The sequence below is a fragment of the Ovis canadensis genome, chromosome 5, assembly GCF_042477335.2.
Source record: "Ovis canadensis isolate MfBH-ARS-UI-01 breed Bighorn chromosome 5, ARS-UI_OviCan_v2, whole genome shotgun sequence".
NCBI lineage: Eukaryota > Metazoa > Chordata > Mammalia > Artiodactyla > Bovidae > Ovis > Ovis canadensis.
Window position 1 is genome coordinate 38,846,368 of NC_091249.1, and position 17,355 is coordinate 38,863,722.

A 17,355-nucleotide genomic window follows, 5' to 3' on the forward strand; every position below is an offset into this window, starting at 1 on the left:
CCAGATCCTGAATGTAGTCTTTCTCGCTGAATGCCTGTGAACACCATGCATCATTGAAGAATAACACACTGGATACACCAACATATCCTACACGCATCACATAGTTTCTTTGGATGATAGCCACTCTTTCTTCAAATGAAAACCCCATCTTCCCTGCTTCACTTGGACTGTGGCATTCCCTGGTTTTGGTACAACTGTGGCTGTTTCAAGTCAGTCCAGCTCCCTCCTATTATCTTGGGGTTATTTATCTTTCACATATGATCCTTCTTAAGAGCAGAGGAAAGCAATGGCATCTGGCTGTCTTCAAAGAACCACAGAGAAAGGGCGGCACCCTTTGGTTTAAAAATAATAAACAAGTAACAGAAGCCAATACCCTGTGGACTGGTGGCACGAGGCCCTCTGTGGCTGCAAACGTTGCTTCCTCCTGTCTTCCCAGGGCCACTGGATATTTTAGGGGCACCTGTTGGTGGTATCAGCTGCCAGAGCACTGCTGGCACCAAAGGGTATGAAACAACAAAGGAGCAAACCCAGGGCACTGTGGGCCCAGCAGCCCGGCAGGCTGCCATCGTGAAGGCATGGCAAGCAAGTACGCCATCCACATCCTACTGCGTCCCCAAAACATCACACTTGTCTGCCACGCATCCTTCCCTCTCCAGCCTTTGTCTCTGCAAGAGTGAAATCCAGTCCGGTCTCACCCTGGGTGTGAAAGATCAACTAACCACTTGGAGCGACCTAGAGAAGGACAAACACCCTCGCAAGGGAGGGTGAGCATTCCAAAAAACAAAACAAAACAAAAAAACCCTGCTTAAATTAAAACAAACCCTTAACTAGATGGGACTAAGGCTCCATTATTTCCAAGGCACAGGTTATTTGCTTTTGACATTTTCTTCTGTTGTCTGTCAAATCCACTCCTATTAACACCTGTCTTATCGTCACAGTATCTTTCAATTAAGTTGTCTCCAAATCCTACTACTCCATTAAAAAGTTTAATTGACTCTGAAAATGAGACTTTGAGGAACGGAGGAATGAAATGATTATATAAGAGCTTCGGGTATAAAATTTCACTATTAGAAATGTAATATCGTGGCTGGCTCCAGGATCTGTGAAAGCACATTTTCAGTTATTGATGACCACCAGAGTTCTCTGAGGCCACAGGTTGCCAAAGAACAGGGCAGAGAACAGAAATGTGAGCAGAAAGGCAAACAGATATGAACTGGGGCTCTTGAAGAGACTATTTTTTATGTCACATTCTTTAAAAAATGGAGGTAAGTACAACATAATATTGTGCGCTTAGTCGCTCAGTCGTGTCCAACTCTTTGCAACCCCATGGACTGCAGCACACCAGGCTCCTCTGTCCCTGGGATTTTTCAGGCAAGAATACTGAAGTAGGTTGCCGTTTCCTTCTCCAGGGGATCTTCCCAACCCAGGGATCAAATCCAGGTCTCTTTACCATCTGAGCCACCGGAGAACCACAACACAAAAGTAAATATCTTAAAAATAGCCAGTCCTTACAATGCCTTATAACCCCAAAATGCATACTTTTCTAATATGCTAAAGATTAAAGAGATTTAAACACTCATGTTAGAATATGATTACACATTTGTACACACTATTTTTTCCCTTCTTATATCATATAACATGTTACTAAAGGGGGCATCTTGGGAAAAAGGAGGAAAGAAAGAAATGGTTCACATAAAAGACTTGGGTGGGATCTGATAATGTAGTTCCTGCAGTTGGCCAGGCCATAGCAATGTACAGATCCCCGACTAGGTCAACGGATGGTTGTTTTTTGTTGTTCAGTTGCTAAGCCGTGAGTAACACGTGAGTCATGTCCCACCCTTTACAACCCCGTGGACTTCAGTCACCAGCCTTCCCTGTCCTTCACTGTCTCCCCGAGTCTGTTCAAACCCAAGTCCTTTGAGTCAGTGATGCCATCCAACCATCTCATTCAAGAGATAGTACTCGGATAATTACTGTGTAAATCGTAATAAATCAACAGTGGTTTACAATCACTGGGGAAAATAAATATAAGTCACCAAAAGATGAAAGAAACTTTCTTGGCAGATCCATCATCCACAAAATTAAAATGATGAGGCAGAAAGCACACACTGTCACAGATGCCATAAAACTCAGATTCCTCGTTTGGGGAGTACGTGCAGCAACAGCTGCTCCTCACAGGCCCAGTGTAGCAGGTGCTATATGTGAAAGCCAGTGTTCCTGTTTTTATTTCTTGTGACTCTTCCCTCATTCGGAGAATAAGGGGATTGGCCAAGTTGCAGCAAAGAGCTCACAGCTCCAAGTTTTAAGCTTCCAGGATATTCACTGAGATGATCCGCAGGGTTGAAATGTGTTGCCTGTTCTTAGGCCAGTTAGCTTGCAATTGTGTACCGTTCACTACATTTTAAAATTTGAACTCATTGACAGTATTTAAAAATGGGAATGTATCACAGAAAAGTGTAGATGCACAGTATCTTTTGAAAACAAGACTGGCTATATCATTTGGGGAGTCTAATACAAAAGGAAAATGCAGCCACCCTTGTTCAAAAACGATTACGAATTTTATGACAGTGACAACAGAGCCTGAGAGCAAGTGCGGGCCCGTCTAAGCACAGACCTGATGTGCCTCCACACCCAACCTGCCCAAGAAGGTAAGTAGCCCATGAAAATCCAGAGGCGCCGGCCCCCCAGGCCTGTGTTCCTCAGATAGCAATCGGGGCAGCCAAATGCCAGCTACCCCTCTAAAATGGAGCCTGCTGCTCAGTCATCACAGCCTCCTTTGTTTCTTTTAGCTCCTACAATGAAGTCAAGCGTCAGTCAATATTCACCACTGCACTTGCTCAGTTGGTGTTTTTTCTTTCACCTTGACTTCACTGAACCATATATACCACTTGATTGGTAAAGTACAAGTTTGTGCCCTCTGGTCCAAAGGATATAACTGCCCATAGAAAGACATGCTTACTGTTCCCCTCTGGGGACACTGACCCACTGCAAGGCTCTTCTTAATGCTCATTGAAAGCAGAAGTCACCCACACACAGGTTGGACAACCTTTTTTGTTCTAAGACAATACAGATAAAGAAGTAGCTTGGCATGACCTCAACCTGTCTCGCCTCTTCCAGAAGGATTACAAGGGCCAGAGCAAGACAGGAAGATGAATGAAGCCCCTTCCACTCTAGAAGTCAAGAACTCTTTAATTTTTTGAAAACCAAAAAGATTTTGTTCTAAAAGCTAAAACAAAAAATGACAACCGCAAATGCTACTTTAAAAAAGTCACTCTTTTAAAATTAATGCTTATGCATAGTGTTAGCTATCAGTCACTCTGTTTGACCCCGCCTGATGTACTTTGATGAGTCTTTCTTCTGAAAAGAATAAATCATGCTCTTTGGAGGATGAATCTAACAGGTTTTGCTCTTCCTGAATAATAATGTATTCCATAGGGATGTGCTTTGTTCTCTTGAGTTTCAGAATTTATAAGCTTGACGTTTACTACAGACTCTACAACAGCACTGTTCTGTACTCTGAAACTGATTTGCCTGCTGAGACTGCATAAAATCTAAAGGAAAATCTGTCAACAGTTCCTTTTCCCTTTGCTTGACCTCCATGCATTTCTGGGCACCATAGAGTATTTCATTTTTCAGGACCGTTTCCAAGCCAAGTCTGCTTCTACTCAAGATTTGTTCTACGCTAAACCTGAAGAGGCTCATTGGCCAGGGTCTGGCTGACTCGTTCCACTGGATTTCCCCACTTGGTCTACATTCTTTACTTCACTCCCTAGCCATAGCCTTTGCCAGTACTTTCGCATTCATCTAACTTAAGCACCCATGTAGTAAATATTTGGTGAGTACTCTATACATGAATAAATAAAAACATAATAGATTTATTCTTTAAGTGACCAATATGATAAAATGCATTGCTTTGTAATGCTTTTAATAACTCTCTTTTATTACTGTTGCTCTTAAGCAAAGATAAATATGCATGCTTTATGTTCAGTCACAATAGGTCTTTCATAAAAAGCACTTGAAGAAAAACATTAATTTCCTCCAGCCTTGTTGCAGTTCAGGAAATGTGAAATAATTTAATGATACTTTGTATTAGCATGCCCACCTTTTGCGTTTATCTTTATTCAGTTCTACTATAATTTATGCACACTGTTGTAGGCATGCACATTGCAAATACCGCTGCATGTGTGTCTTTATTTCGTTCTCTTGTTCGAAAAGCCTTTAAAAGAGACTGCAAATGTGGCTTTTCCTTGTGACTCCATCTCCACTGTTGTGTCTGACTCTGTGCAACCCCATAGACGGCAGCCCACGAGGCTCCCCCATCCCTGGGATTCTCTAGGCAAGAACACTGGAGTAACTCTAGGGTTCTTTGCGTCCTGTGGTTACTCAGTAGACATTAGAGATAAATGAGACCGTTTGATGACTGTAATACTGAAGCGACTCAACCTCAAACTTTCTTCCTCTTCCTCTTTTTCTCTCCTCAGCCCTCAACATTTAACTTCTTGCTCAGTTACTTGAGGATTTCACATTTTACGACCCTATGTAATATTGATTTCTAAAACAATGGCTCTATTTTCTTTTTTATTGATTTGTTTACTTGCTGAAGTATAGTTGATTTATAATATTGTGTTAGTTTCTGGTACATAGCATAGTGATTGAATTTTTTTTTTTCGTCAGATTCTGCTCTATTATAGGTTATTACAAGATAATGGGTATAGTTCCCTGTGCTATGCAGTATATATCCTTGTTGCTTAGCTATTATATATATAGCAATTGTTAATCCCAAACCCCTAGTTTGTCCCTCCCCTTCTTCCATCTTACCTTTGGTAAATATAAGCTTGTTTTCTATATCTATAAGTCTGTTTCACATATACATTTATTTGTATTTTTTTAGATTCCTTATGTTATATAGTATTTGTCTTTGTCTGACTTATTACACTAAACATAATATTCTCTATGTTTATCTACTTTCTTGCAAATGGCAATATTTCATTCTTTTTTATGGCTGAGTAATATTCCAGTGTGTGTGTGTGTGTGTGTCACATTTCCTTAATTCAATTGTTCATTGATAGAAATAGAACTTCTATGAAGATTGGAGTGCATATATCTTTCCAAATTAGTGTTTTCATTTTTTCTGGATTTTCTTCCCTAGAAGTGAAATTGCTGGATCATATGGTCTTAAGTTAACAGATGAATTTTTTTAGGAAACTCCATACTGTTTCCCTTAGTGGCTGTAGCAATTTACATCCTACCAGCAGCGTATGAAGGTTCCATTTGTCTATATTTTCACAAATGTTTGCTTTTTGTAGGCTTTTTCTACCCAAGGCTCTCATACTTCGTTGAGAAACAACAGGATGGCCTCAGGTCTCCATGACTAGAGTTGCTCTTCCCCACCTTCACTCTTGTTCTAAATGTCCATTGACATACCCTCCTCAGGCCTCTCAGACTGAAATCTCCACCTTCACCCTCAGTGTTTGTCTTAGCCATCTCAAGTGACTCTGCCATAATGGCTTACATTTGTTAAGCATTTATTAAGGGTTATGGACTTTTCCAAGAACTTGACATAGACTATTTTCTTCAGTCTTTACAAAAGCTAATGAAGGTAGGTACAATTATTACCATAATTCATCAATTCTCTGACTTGTTTATTTCACTTTCTGAAATAGAATGTGTTTTAAAATCAAGTATTGGCAGCACTTGAAGATCTTATTGGCACACAAAATGAGGGTGTGGTGAGGTGAAGTCACTCAGTCGTGTCCGACTCTTTACGACCCTGTGGACTGTAACCTACTAGGCTTCTCCATCCATGGGATTCTCCAGGCAAGAATACTGGAGTGGATTGCCATTTCCTTCTCCAGGGGATCTTCCCGACCCAGGGATCGAACCCAGGTCTCCCGCATTGGAGGCAGACGCTTTAACCTCTGAGCCACCAGGGAAGCCCACACAAAATGAAAGTGTATATATTTTACAATCTGTGGAATCTTAGATTTGAAGAAATATAGTATCCGCATCCAACTACATGAAAACACAAGCTTAGAGAAGTTAATTTAAGACCATGAATCCATGCAGTGTTATTCCAAAGCCCAACCTTTTAATTACTACACTGCAACTCAGGGCAACGATCCTTGATATTTCTTTTCTTCGTCATTTCCTTTTAATAGTCAGATTTAAATGTATATTAAAAAAACAAACAATGGTTATTTTCATTTTGTGATTTAAAAGTGAACACATATTCATTGTAAAACTTTAAAGAGCATAAAATTTAAGGACAAAAAAGACATCGCCATGAATATTAAAAGATAGTCATATTGCCAACATGTTGGTATATTTCTTCCTGGTTTTTGGCACCTAATGCACATTCACATATTGATCCTTAATCAACCTGGAGGTTAGTGGCGCTGACCTTCTGTGCAGTCAAAAATCCGCGTGTGATTTATAGTTGGTCCTCAGTATCTCCAGTTCCTTTGTATCTCTGGTTCTTCATCAGGGTTCAACCAATCACTACTGTTACTATTGTACTAATTATTGAAAAATACTGGTGTAGAAGTAGCCCAGCACAGTTCAAACCCATGCTGTTCAAGGATCAACTACATGTGTATAGCACTGGCCACATACCATTGATGTAGTTTTGCATCCCTCTGTTTTAGCACTATGCAGTGAGCATCTCCCCATGGTACATCCCCATGGTACATCCATTCATGCTAAGTTGTGTCCAGCTCTTTGTGATCCTATGGACTGTAGCCTGCCAGGTTCCTCTGTACATGGGGTTCTCTAGGCAAGAATGCTGGAATGGGTTGCCATGCCCTCCTCCAGGGGATCTTTCCAAACCAGGGATCAAACCCAAGTGTCTCCTGCATTAGTAGATGGGTTCTTAACCACTAGCACCACCTGGGAAGCCCCCTTCCCCATGGTTTTATATGTTTTATAAGCACAAGACTTTCAACAATCATCTAACTTTTGTTGTAGTGTTGAACTATAATTGAACACTTGTATTTTTGCCGAGTTTGACTCAGACCGTAAAGAATCTGCCTGCAATGCAGGAGACCTAGGATCAATTCCTGGGTCAGGAAGGTTCCCTGGAGAAGGGAATGGCTAACCTCTCCAGTATTCTTGCCTGGAGAATTCCATAGACAGAGGAGCCTGATGGGCTACAGTCCATGGGGTGACAAAGAATCAGACATGACTGAACAACTAACACTTTAAGTACATGTGATGGGCAACCTTATTACTATCTAAAAATTCCAAAACCTGTTTATACTTCTTTTTGAGTTATAATGGTTTCCTTAGCTTATCAATAGAGTTAAAAACGTATGTGCCTCCCACACAGAAGAAGAGCTGTGAGCATGAAGTAGCTGAAAAATCCAGAGCTCAAATGGGAGACATTTCCCTAAAAAGAACACCAGTGACTTCCTCTGGAGCTACTTGGCATATTCAGCCTCTCTGGGAGAGGATTTTATCCTTGCTAAAAAAGCCCCAGGGGGCTTCCCTGGAGGCTTAGCAGTAAAGAATCTGCCTGCAATTCAGGAGCCTCAGGACACATGGGTTTGATCCCTGGGTCGGGAAGATCCCTTGGAGGAGAGGGCAAGGCAACGCACTCCAGTATTCTTGCCTGGAAAATCCCATGGACAGAGGAGCCTGGCAAGCTATAGTCCATAGGATTGCGAAGAGTCAGACGTGACTGAACCAACTTAGCAGCAGCAGTAGAAAAGGCCCAGAGGGTCAGTGTTTGAAGCTGAGTTACCGTAGCAATAGGATATTTGTGCTATACAGATTCTCGTCACATCGAGGTGGAGGCTGCAACATGAACATTGCTTTCACAGTGTTGGGTGGTAGGGTTTGGGACACAAAGAAACAGTGTTTATGGGAATTGGAAACTAAGAAATCTAGTCTTAACACTTTTGGGGCTCCTTTTCTTAGTCTCATTCTCTTTTTACCTCTTCTCACTACTGACAAGAGAAAGGGAAAATCGGCAAGTAATCAATAGAGCGGAGTTTAGTCTTTAGAGAAGGTCACAGGGAACCATAGAAAGGAAGTTTTAAGAGAGCCCTTGGGAAGACTTCAGATTTCTGACAGCTCATCCACTAATCCCCAGAAGGCAACTTTGTACGTATTCCCAGTTTCAAAAAAGAACTACTGTCAACTGGATTTTATTTCCTGGATATGTTTGTGTTTACTATTGTGATTAGAATGTTTCTTGAAAATTAATGTCTTTTGATGACTGAGGGATATTTTCTCAGTATCCTCAAAGTCTTCAGTAAGATCTTTTGATTTTCAATTAAACAATCTAGAACCCTTTAAGTAATCATTTCAATGGCTCAGCAGGTAAAGAATCTGCCTGCAGTTCTGGAGACAATAGGAGATGCAGGTTTGATCCCAGGGTTGGGATGATCCCCTGGAGAAGGAAATGGCAACCCATTCTAGGATTCTTGCCTGAAAAATTCCATGGGCAGAGGAGCCTGGTGGGCTACAGTCCACTGGGTCACAAAGAGTTGGACACAACTGAGGGACCAAGCACACAGAATTCTCTAATCATAATTTTTTCCAGGTGAAAGTAAAGCACCCTACTGTCTGGCTGTTCTGTGCTCGTCAGTACCTGCTACCTGTCAACTATGTGTGTGACAATCTGTAAGGTGTTCTAGGGACAACCAAGTGCAAACACTGCTTTCTCTGTGCTATCAACTGAGGAAAAGTGTGACAGTCTGTTAGGTGTCAGGGAGATGAAACAGAAGAGTGAAAGTTGGGGTGACTCAAGTAGATAACATATTTGTATAACGCTTTTCTAGAGTTCAATTTCAGAAATTCAGTATGAATTCTGGTCTAATTCTTATTATTCAGTATTAAATAATGAGTATTTGTTTTGATAGTAATGGGTGCCATTTTTCAGGGTGACTCTTAAAACAGAGCTAAAGCATAATCCCTGTGCACAGAGCATTTGCCTTCAAATAAGGGAGAAAAATATTTCTCTAGAATCCCCATAACCTGGGGCATTAACTGAGGAGAGTCATAAGAAGATCCAGCATTCAAAGGAAGGGAAAGCTGTTCGGTGAACAGCATTCAACTGGGGACTTGACTAAAGTTGATTAGGAATTTAGCCATAGAAATTGGGCAAAAGGAATTTTATGAGAAGACGCTTCAAAGGGAAACTATTAGAGTGAATTTGGGAAACTTTGTGGATTCTAGGTTGACAGCTGAAAAATGTGAGCTACTTCTTGGTATATGGGATTAATTTTCTCATCATTTTTCAGTTTAAGTAATTATGCTACCTAGTTGAGAATCCCCCTGAATTTCTTATTAAATGAGATGGGATGTATGTGTACCCAGTAGACATGTATGTGTGCTGGGTACACATACATCCCAGGGCATGGCAATCCACTCCAGTATTCTTGCCTGGAGAATCCCATGGACAGAGGAGCCTGGCATTGTACAGTCCATGACTTCACAAAGAGTCAGACATGACTAAAGTGACTTAGCCCACAGGCATGGATGTATGTGTATCCAGTACATACCACAGAACAAATAGAAACAACTAAGCTTGTCTTTAAAATCATACCTCTTAGCTTAATTTAAAGACATGACCATTATTTTTAATCTTTCCTCTCAGGTTGCATGTACTTTCTGAGACAGTTGGCAGAATTTGGCTGGCAAGAGAGCAAATTTTTTGGAACAATGTAGTTTTTAATTTTTATATCAATTTTCCAATAATTTTAACTCTGTTTTTCTCTGTTTTGTGAAAGGAAAATATATATTGGCCCTTGTAGGCTCCTGGAGCACTGAACAACACATTAACCCTCATTTTGTTATTGTGCAATCACATTTTCTTCACTCATTAGATGATAATGTTTTTATTGGTCCAAGGCACTCGCAGCTGTATTACCTTCACTGCAGGCTTAAGCAATTAGTAGGCAGCCCTGAGGGACAGGATTGCTTGACTCTACCCAGGAGAGCTAGCTGTTTGAACAAAACAGTTGCTCCCTTTAAAAAAATTCTCCTCGTGATGATTTTAGATTGCTTTTCAATTTGAAATATTTGCCTGAAAAGATGCTATGATTACATGTTACAATATAAAACAAATTCACATGATTTAGAAAGTTCATTTAAGCACTATAGTAAAACCATATTAACATTTCACTTTTTGTTCCTGTGATTTTCCTTCTCTTCACTTGATCTCAAATTACTTCTTTTGGATGGATAGTAAAATATGTGTAAGTTTTTTGGTGTGTGATCAAAGAGAAAGTTTCAAGGTCTCTGTCTTGGTTGGAAAGATGAAGAAAGTTCCCGAGAGACAAAGAACTCAATATAATTGTTTTTATACAGCTTATTCGAACACTACTATGCCCAGCTACAGTAATACGATCTTGCTTAGCTAGAATATTTGCTTTTTTATTACAAAGGTTTATTCTAGGAACACAAGCAATAGGTTATCTGCAAAAAGAATACTAGTTTCAAGCGCTGGAAGTCTCTGAAGGTTCATAGAGAGTTTTGCTTTGGTAAGGAAAAATACATTTAAAATATTCTTCTTAATCATTTGAGCAATACAAAGTAATTCCTATAGATAAATAAGTAAGGAATAGTAAAATGTATAAGCAGAATACAGAGAAGATAATACTCCTGCTTTCAAGAAGTTTACTATTTTATCTTTATGATGTAGTATAAACAGAGACTGGAAGAAATAAATCAAAATTCAAATCATTATATATTTATTGAGCACTGAATGTGCCCGAATTGGAAACTAGAACAGTGAACTAGAAGCTTAAATAATTTTGAAACTGATGCTCACTTAAAATAATTTTAACACAATACAATTTTAATATAATAATTCAGATACTGAAACTGCTAGAATAGAGATATAAATTGTGTGCTATCAGAGAATTGATTAACTGATTATCGGCTGTCAACCCATCATTGAATGTGAACAAGGCAAGACTATGAAATGAAAGAAAAGGACAGGCCACCTGAATGTTAACACTTGAATTTTACTCCAAGAGTATTTTCTGAGTAAGAACTATACTGGGGACAACCAAAAAATAAGATTTGCTCTTAAAAAGAGGGCCAAGCCTTTCTAATGTGGCCATAATTTAAAAATTCCCTCAATTTCTATCAGCTTGCAGAATCACCCCTTTGGCTAAGGTGAGAATAATTACTTAAAAAGATTGGCTATTTTGGCTACCATTTCAACTATCAGGAGGTTCAAGCCCCACGAGAGTCCACAGTAGCTTGGCACAATTAAGGACCTACTGGCACAATTAAGATGCCACATGTGTGCGCCAAGATAATTCACAGATTCCCAGGCTCTGAGGTACTCTCATTTCCTTTGGTTTTATCTAGAAAACAACAAGATATAAATATGTAGTTTGGTTTTGGTTGACTTCGTTCAGAGGCAGCATAAATTACTATCCTGTTGAATTAGTAATCCAATTTCAAATTGCTAATAAGTTTGAAAGCCACTTTGTTCCAACCCCCAATTCTGTTTCCCAAATTTCTTTTCTCCCTACAAGCAACTGCTATTTTGAATTTTTGAGTGATTCTTTCAGGTTAAAATTTGTTTATTAGTCTATTTTGTTCTGTAGATTCTTTTACATGTATTTTTACTATAGATATGTTTTTATGCCTTCATTGTTTCATACATATTTTTAAAATTTTACATTAATGCTGTCATACCATCTATAGTAGCATTTTGTTGTTTAGTCACTAAGTCACGTCTGACTCTTTGCAACCCCATGAACTGCAGTACACCAGGCTTCTCTGTCCTTCACTATCTCCCAGTGTGCTCAAACTCTTGTCCATTGATTCAGTGATGCCATCCAACCACCTCATCCTCTGATTCCCCCTTCTTCTCCTGCCCTCAATCTTTTCCAGCATCAGGGTCTTTTCCAATGAGTCATTTCTTTGCATTAGGTGGTCAAAGTGTTGGAGCTTCAGCTTCAGCCTCAGTCCTTCCAATGAATATTCAGAGTGGATTTTCTTCAGGCTTGGCTGGCTTGGATCTCCTTGCTGTCCAAAGTACTCTCAAGAGTCTTCTCCAGTACCATGATTCAAAAGCATCAATTCTTTGGGGCTCAGCCTTCTTTAGGGTCCAATTTTTACATCCATACATGAATACTGGAAAAACTATAGCTTTGACTGTATGGACCTTTGTTAGCAAAATGACATCTCTGCTTTTTATATGCTGTCTAGGTTTGTCATGGCTTTCCTTCCATAGAAATATATTATATTTATATAATAGCATATAGATAATATATATAATAGCATATAGATAATGTATACGATAGCATATCTATGTCTATATCTGTAATAGTCTTCAGTGATTATCCTGGTACAGTAGTTTCTTCAGGGAAAATACTGAAACATGGATTATAGGGATATAGGACAGTGCATTTTCAGCTGTAGTAGGTGTTTCCTGATGGCTCTAGAGTTAATATGCTAATAAACAACTCATGCCAGCATTTTGTAAGACCTTCCATTTCTCATATAGTCTCCAATATTTCATGCTTCTTTGATTTTTTCCAATCAAATAACATTGTATCCTTGTATTAATTTCTATTTTTCTGTTTAGTAGTAAGATTAAAGATATTTTCATATATTTATTGGACATTTGTTTCACTTGTGAGTACTACTTTTTCATGCTTTTATTTTTCATATCTTGCTGATTTTGTCTGTTTTAAAAAACGATATATAAAAGTTCATATGTTTCCATTTATTTCACTACTATTTATTTGAATTTAATCTTTGATTCTTTATTTAGCATTTTAAAATTAGCATTTCTTTAATAATGGCTGATAGCATCTTTTCATGTGCCTACTGGCCGTCTGAATTTCTTCTGGAGAAATGTCTATTTAGGTTTTCTGTCCATTTTTCGATTGGGCTGTTTGTTTTTTTTGTTGTTGAGTAGTATAGCTGTTTGTATATTTTGAAAATTAAGCCCTTGTCAGTGTCATTGCTTGCAAATATTTTTGCCCGTTTTCTAGCTCGTCTTCTCATTTTGTTTATTACAGTTTCTTTGCTGTGCGAAAGCTTGTAAGTTTTATTAGGTACCATTTGTTTATTTTGGTTTTTGTTTCTAGTGCCTTGGGAGAATGACCCAAGAAAGCACTGATACGATTGATGTCAGAGAATGTTTTGACTATATCTCTTCTAGGAGTTTTATACTGTCATGTCTTATGTTTGTCTTTAAGCCATTTTGAGTTTGTGTTTGCGTACAGTGAGAGGGGCTGTTCTAACTTCATTGATTTACATGTGACTGTCCAACTTTCTCCACACCACTTGGTGAAGAGACTTTTTCCCATTATTGCCTCTTTTGTTGAAGGCTGAACATGAAAAAAAAAAATTTAACTCAGATCTCCCTCCAGTGTCTACAGCCTTACATGTTCAGGATGTATAAAATGATAATTGCATCTAAGTTTACTCCATCATCAATATTTTTATTTTGACAAGCATCAACCCTAAAAAAAGTTGAAAGATGAGTACAATAAGCACCATATACCCTTCATTTAGATTCAGAAATTGTTATCTTTTTGCTACTTTTGCTTTATCTCTCTCTTAACTATGTTGCTAATATGGCATAGAACTCCTACATACAGGCCTCTTTTATTGTGCTTTGCTTTATTGCACATCACTGATGTGCATATTTTTAGATTAATTTTTATTGGGGTATAGTTGATTCATAATGTTTTATGCATTTTTATTTATAAACTGAGATTTTAACAATCGTGTGTCAAGCAAACCTATCAGTGCCATTTTTCCAACAGCATTTACTTATCTCACCTCTCTGCGTCACATGCTGGTAATTCTCAAACTATTTCAAACTCTTTTATTTCTATATTTGTTATAGTGACCTGCAATCAGTGATCTTGATGTTATTCTTGTCATTGTTTTGAGATGCCACTAACTGTGCCCATATACCCTTATAAGACAGTAAACTTGGTATATGTTGTATGTGTTCTGAATGGCCCTCTGACTGGCCATTCTCCCATCTCTCTCACTCTTCTTGGGCCTCCCTATTCTATGAGACACAACAATATTGAAATTAGGCCAACGAATAACTCTACAATCTCCTCTAAGTGAAAGGCCTTCAAATGAAAGGAAGAGGCACATATCTCTCATTTTAAATCAGAAGCTGTCAGTGATTTAGTGTGGAAACCACATGGAAAATTGAGATAGACAAAAAGGTAGGCCTCTTGTGCCAAACTCTTAGCCAAGTTGTGAATGCAAAGGAAATATTCTTGAAGGAAATTAAAAGTACTACTCCAGTGAACACACTAATGATAAGAAAATGAAACAGCCTTATTAAGGATCGTAGTGAAAGTTTTAGTGATCCGCATAGAAAAACAAACCAGCCATAATATTCCTTTAAGTTAAAGCCTAACCAGAGCAAGATCCTAACTCTCTTCAGTTTTATAAAGGCTCAGAGAGGTGAGGAAGATGCAGAAGAAAACTCTGAGGCTAGTAGAGGCTGGTTCATGAGATTTAAGGAAAAGGAAAGACGTTGTCTCCATAACATCAAAGTGCATGATGAAGCAGCAAGTGCTGATGTTGAAGCTGCAGCAAGTTATCCAGAAGATCTAGCTAAGTTAATGAATGAAGGTGGCTACATTACACAGCTTATTTTGGGGGTAAACAAAACAGCTTTCTGTTGGAAGATGTCATCTAGGACTTTCAGAGCTAGAGAGGAAAAGTCACTGCCTGGCTTCAAAGGACAGGCTGATACTCATATTAAAGGCTAATGCAGATGGCAACTTGAAATTGAAGGCAGTGCTCATTTACCATTCTGAAAATCCTAGGGTCCTTAAGAATTATGCTAACTCTATCCTACTGTACTTTAGAAATGGAACAACAAAGCCCGATGACTAAACATCTATTTACATCATTGTTAACTGAATATTTTGAGCCTACTGTTGGGACCTACTGCTCAAAAAAAAAAAAAAAAGATTCCTTTCAAAATATTACTACTCCTTGACCATGTACCTGGTCACCTAAGAGCTCTGATGGAGATAAACATGAATTTCAGGTTGTTTTCATGCCTGTAAACACAATATACAGTCTGTAGTCCATGGATCAAGGGGTCATTTTGACTTTCAAGTCTTATTATTTAAGAAATTTCATAAATTTATACATGCCATATATATAGTGATTCCTCTTATGAATCCAGACAAAGTCAATTGAAAACCTTCCAGAAAGGATTCACCATTCTAGATGTCACTAAGAACATTTAGATAAGCAGATGATACCACTCTAATGGCAGAAAGTGAAGAGGAACTAAAGAGCCTCTTGATGAGGGTAAGAGAGGAGAGTGAAAAAGCTTCCTTAAAACTCAGCATTGAGGAAAACAAAATTGTGGCATTTGGTCCCATCACTTCATGGCAAATAGATGAGGAAAAAGTGGAAACAGTGACATTTTTGGGGGGCTCCAAAATCACTGTGGATGGTGATTGCAGCCATGAAATTAAAAGATGCATGTTCCTTCAGTTCAGTTCAGTTGCTCAGTCATGTCCGACTCCTTGAGACCCCATGAATCGCAGCACGCCAGGCCTCCCTGTTCATCACCAACTCCCGGAGTTCACTCAGACTCACATCCATCGAGCCCGTGATGCCATCCAGCCATCTCATCCTCGGTCATCCCTTTCTCCTACTGCCCCCAATCCCTCTCAGCATCAGAGTCTTTTCCAATGAGTCAACTCTTCGCATGAGGTGGCCAACGTACTGGAGTTTCAGCTTCAGCATCATTCCCTCCAAAGAAATCCCAGGGTTGATCTCCTTCAGAATGGACTGGTTGGATCTCCTTGCAGTCCAAGGGACTCTCAAGAGTCTTCTCCAACACCACAGTTCAAAAGCACAGCATGCTCCTTAGAAGGAAAGATATGATAAACCTAGATAGCATATTAAAAATCAGAGATATCACTTTGCTGACAAAGGTCTATATAGTCAAAGTTATGGTTTTTCCAGTAGTCATATACAGATATGAGAGTTGGACCATGAAGAAGGCTTAGCACCAAAGAATTGATGTTTTTGAATTGTGGTGCTGGAGAAGACTCTTGAGAGTCCCTTGGACTGCAAGGAGATCAAACTAGTCAAGCCTAAAAGAAGTCAACCCTGAATATTCATTGGAATGACTGAGGTTGAAGCTGAAGCTCCAATACTTTGACCACCTGAGGCAAAGATCCAACTAAACGGAAAAGGTGCTGATGCTGGAAAAGATTGAGGGCAGGAGGAAAAGAGGGCAACAGAGGATGACATGGTTGGATAGCATCACTGACTCAATGGACACGAGTTTGAGCACACTGGTAGAGAGTAAAGTACAGGGACGCCTGGTACGTTGCAGTCCATGGGATTGTAAGGAGTCGGACATAACTTAGTAACTGAACAACAACAAAAAGAACATTCATGATTCATGGAAAGAGGTCCAAATATCACCATCAGCAGGAATTTGGAAGAAGTTAATTCCAACCCTCATCAATGACTTTGAGGGGTTTAAGACTTCAGGGGAGGAAGTAACTGCAAGTGTAGTGAAAATAGCAAGAGAGCTCAAAGTGGAGCCTGAATATGTGACTGAATTGCTGCAATCTCACGATAAACTTGTAACAGATGAAGAGTGGCTTCTTACGGATGAGCAAAGAAACTGGTATCTTGAGATGGAATCTACTGCTGGTGGAGATACTGTGAATGTTGTTGTTGAAATGACAACAAAGGATTTAGAAATATTGCCTGAACTTAGTTGATAAAGCAGCAGCATGGTTTGAGAAGGCTGATTCCAATTTTGAGAAAAGTTCTACAGTGGGTAAAATGCTATCAAACAGCATTGGATACTATGGAGAACTTGTTTGTAAAAGGAAGAGCCAATTGATGTGGCAGGCTTCATTGTTGTCTTATTTTAAGAATTTGCCACATTCACCCCATCCTTCAATAATGACCATTCTGATCAAGCAGCAGCCATCAAAATGGAGGCAAGAACCTCTACCAGTAAAAAAGACTGACTTGCTCATTACGCTCAGATGATGGTTAGTATTTTTTTAGCAATAAAGTATTTTTTTAAATTAAGGTGTGTACATTGTTTTTTAATAGACTACAGTATATAACTTTTGTCTGCACCAAGAAATCAAAAAGTACACGTGACTCACTTTATTTTGATATTTGATTTATTGATATGGTCTGGAACCAGATTCACAGTATCTGTGAGGTATGCCTATACTTTGGCAAGCATCCTCTAAGAAAACATGATTCTTCTCTATGACCACAATGCCTTTTGTACACTTCCAGAATTCATATTCATGCAAGAATATTACCTAATAGCCAGTCTACATTTCAATTTCTTCAATGGCTCTGAAAATAGCCCTTGTATATTTTTCAAGTTCACATCATTCCAAG

General features: G+C 39.0%; 1 pseudogene; it reads left to right on the plus strand.

Annotated features, from left to right (window-relative positions):
* The first annotated feature begins 1,259 nt into the window (after window positions 1–1,259).
* On the plus strand, window positions 1,260–16,986 carry LOC138931542 (tigger transposable element-derived protein 1-like; annotated as a pseudogene).
* Window positions 16,987–17,355: the final 369 nt, after the last annotated feature.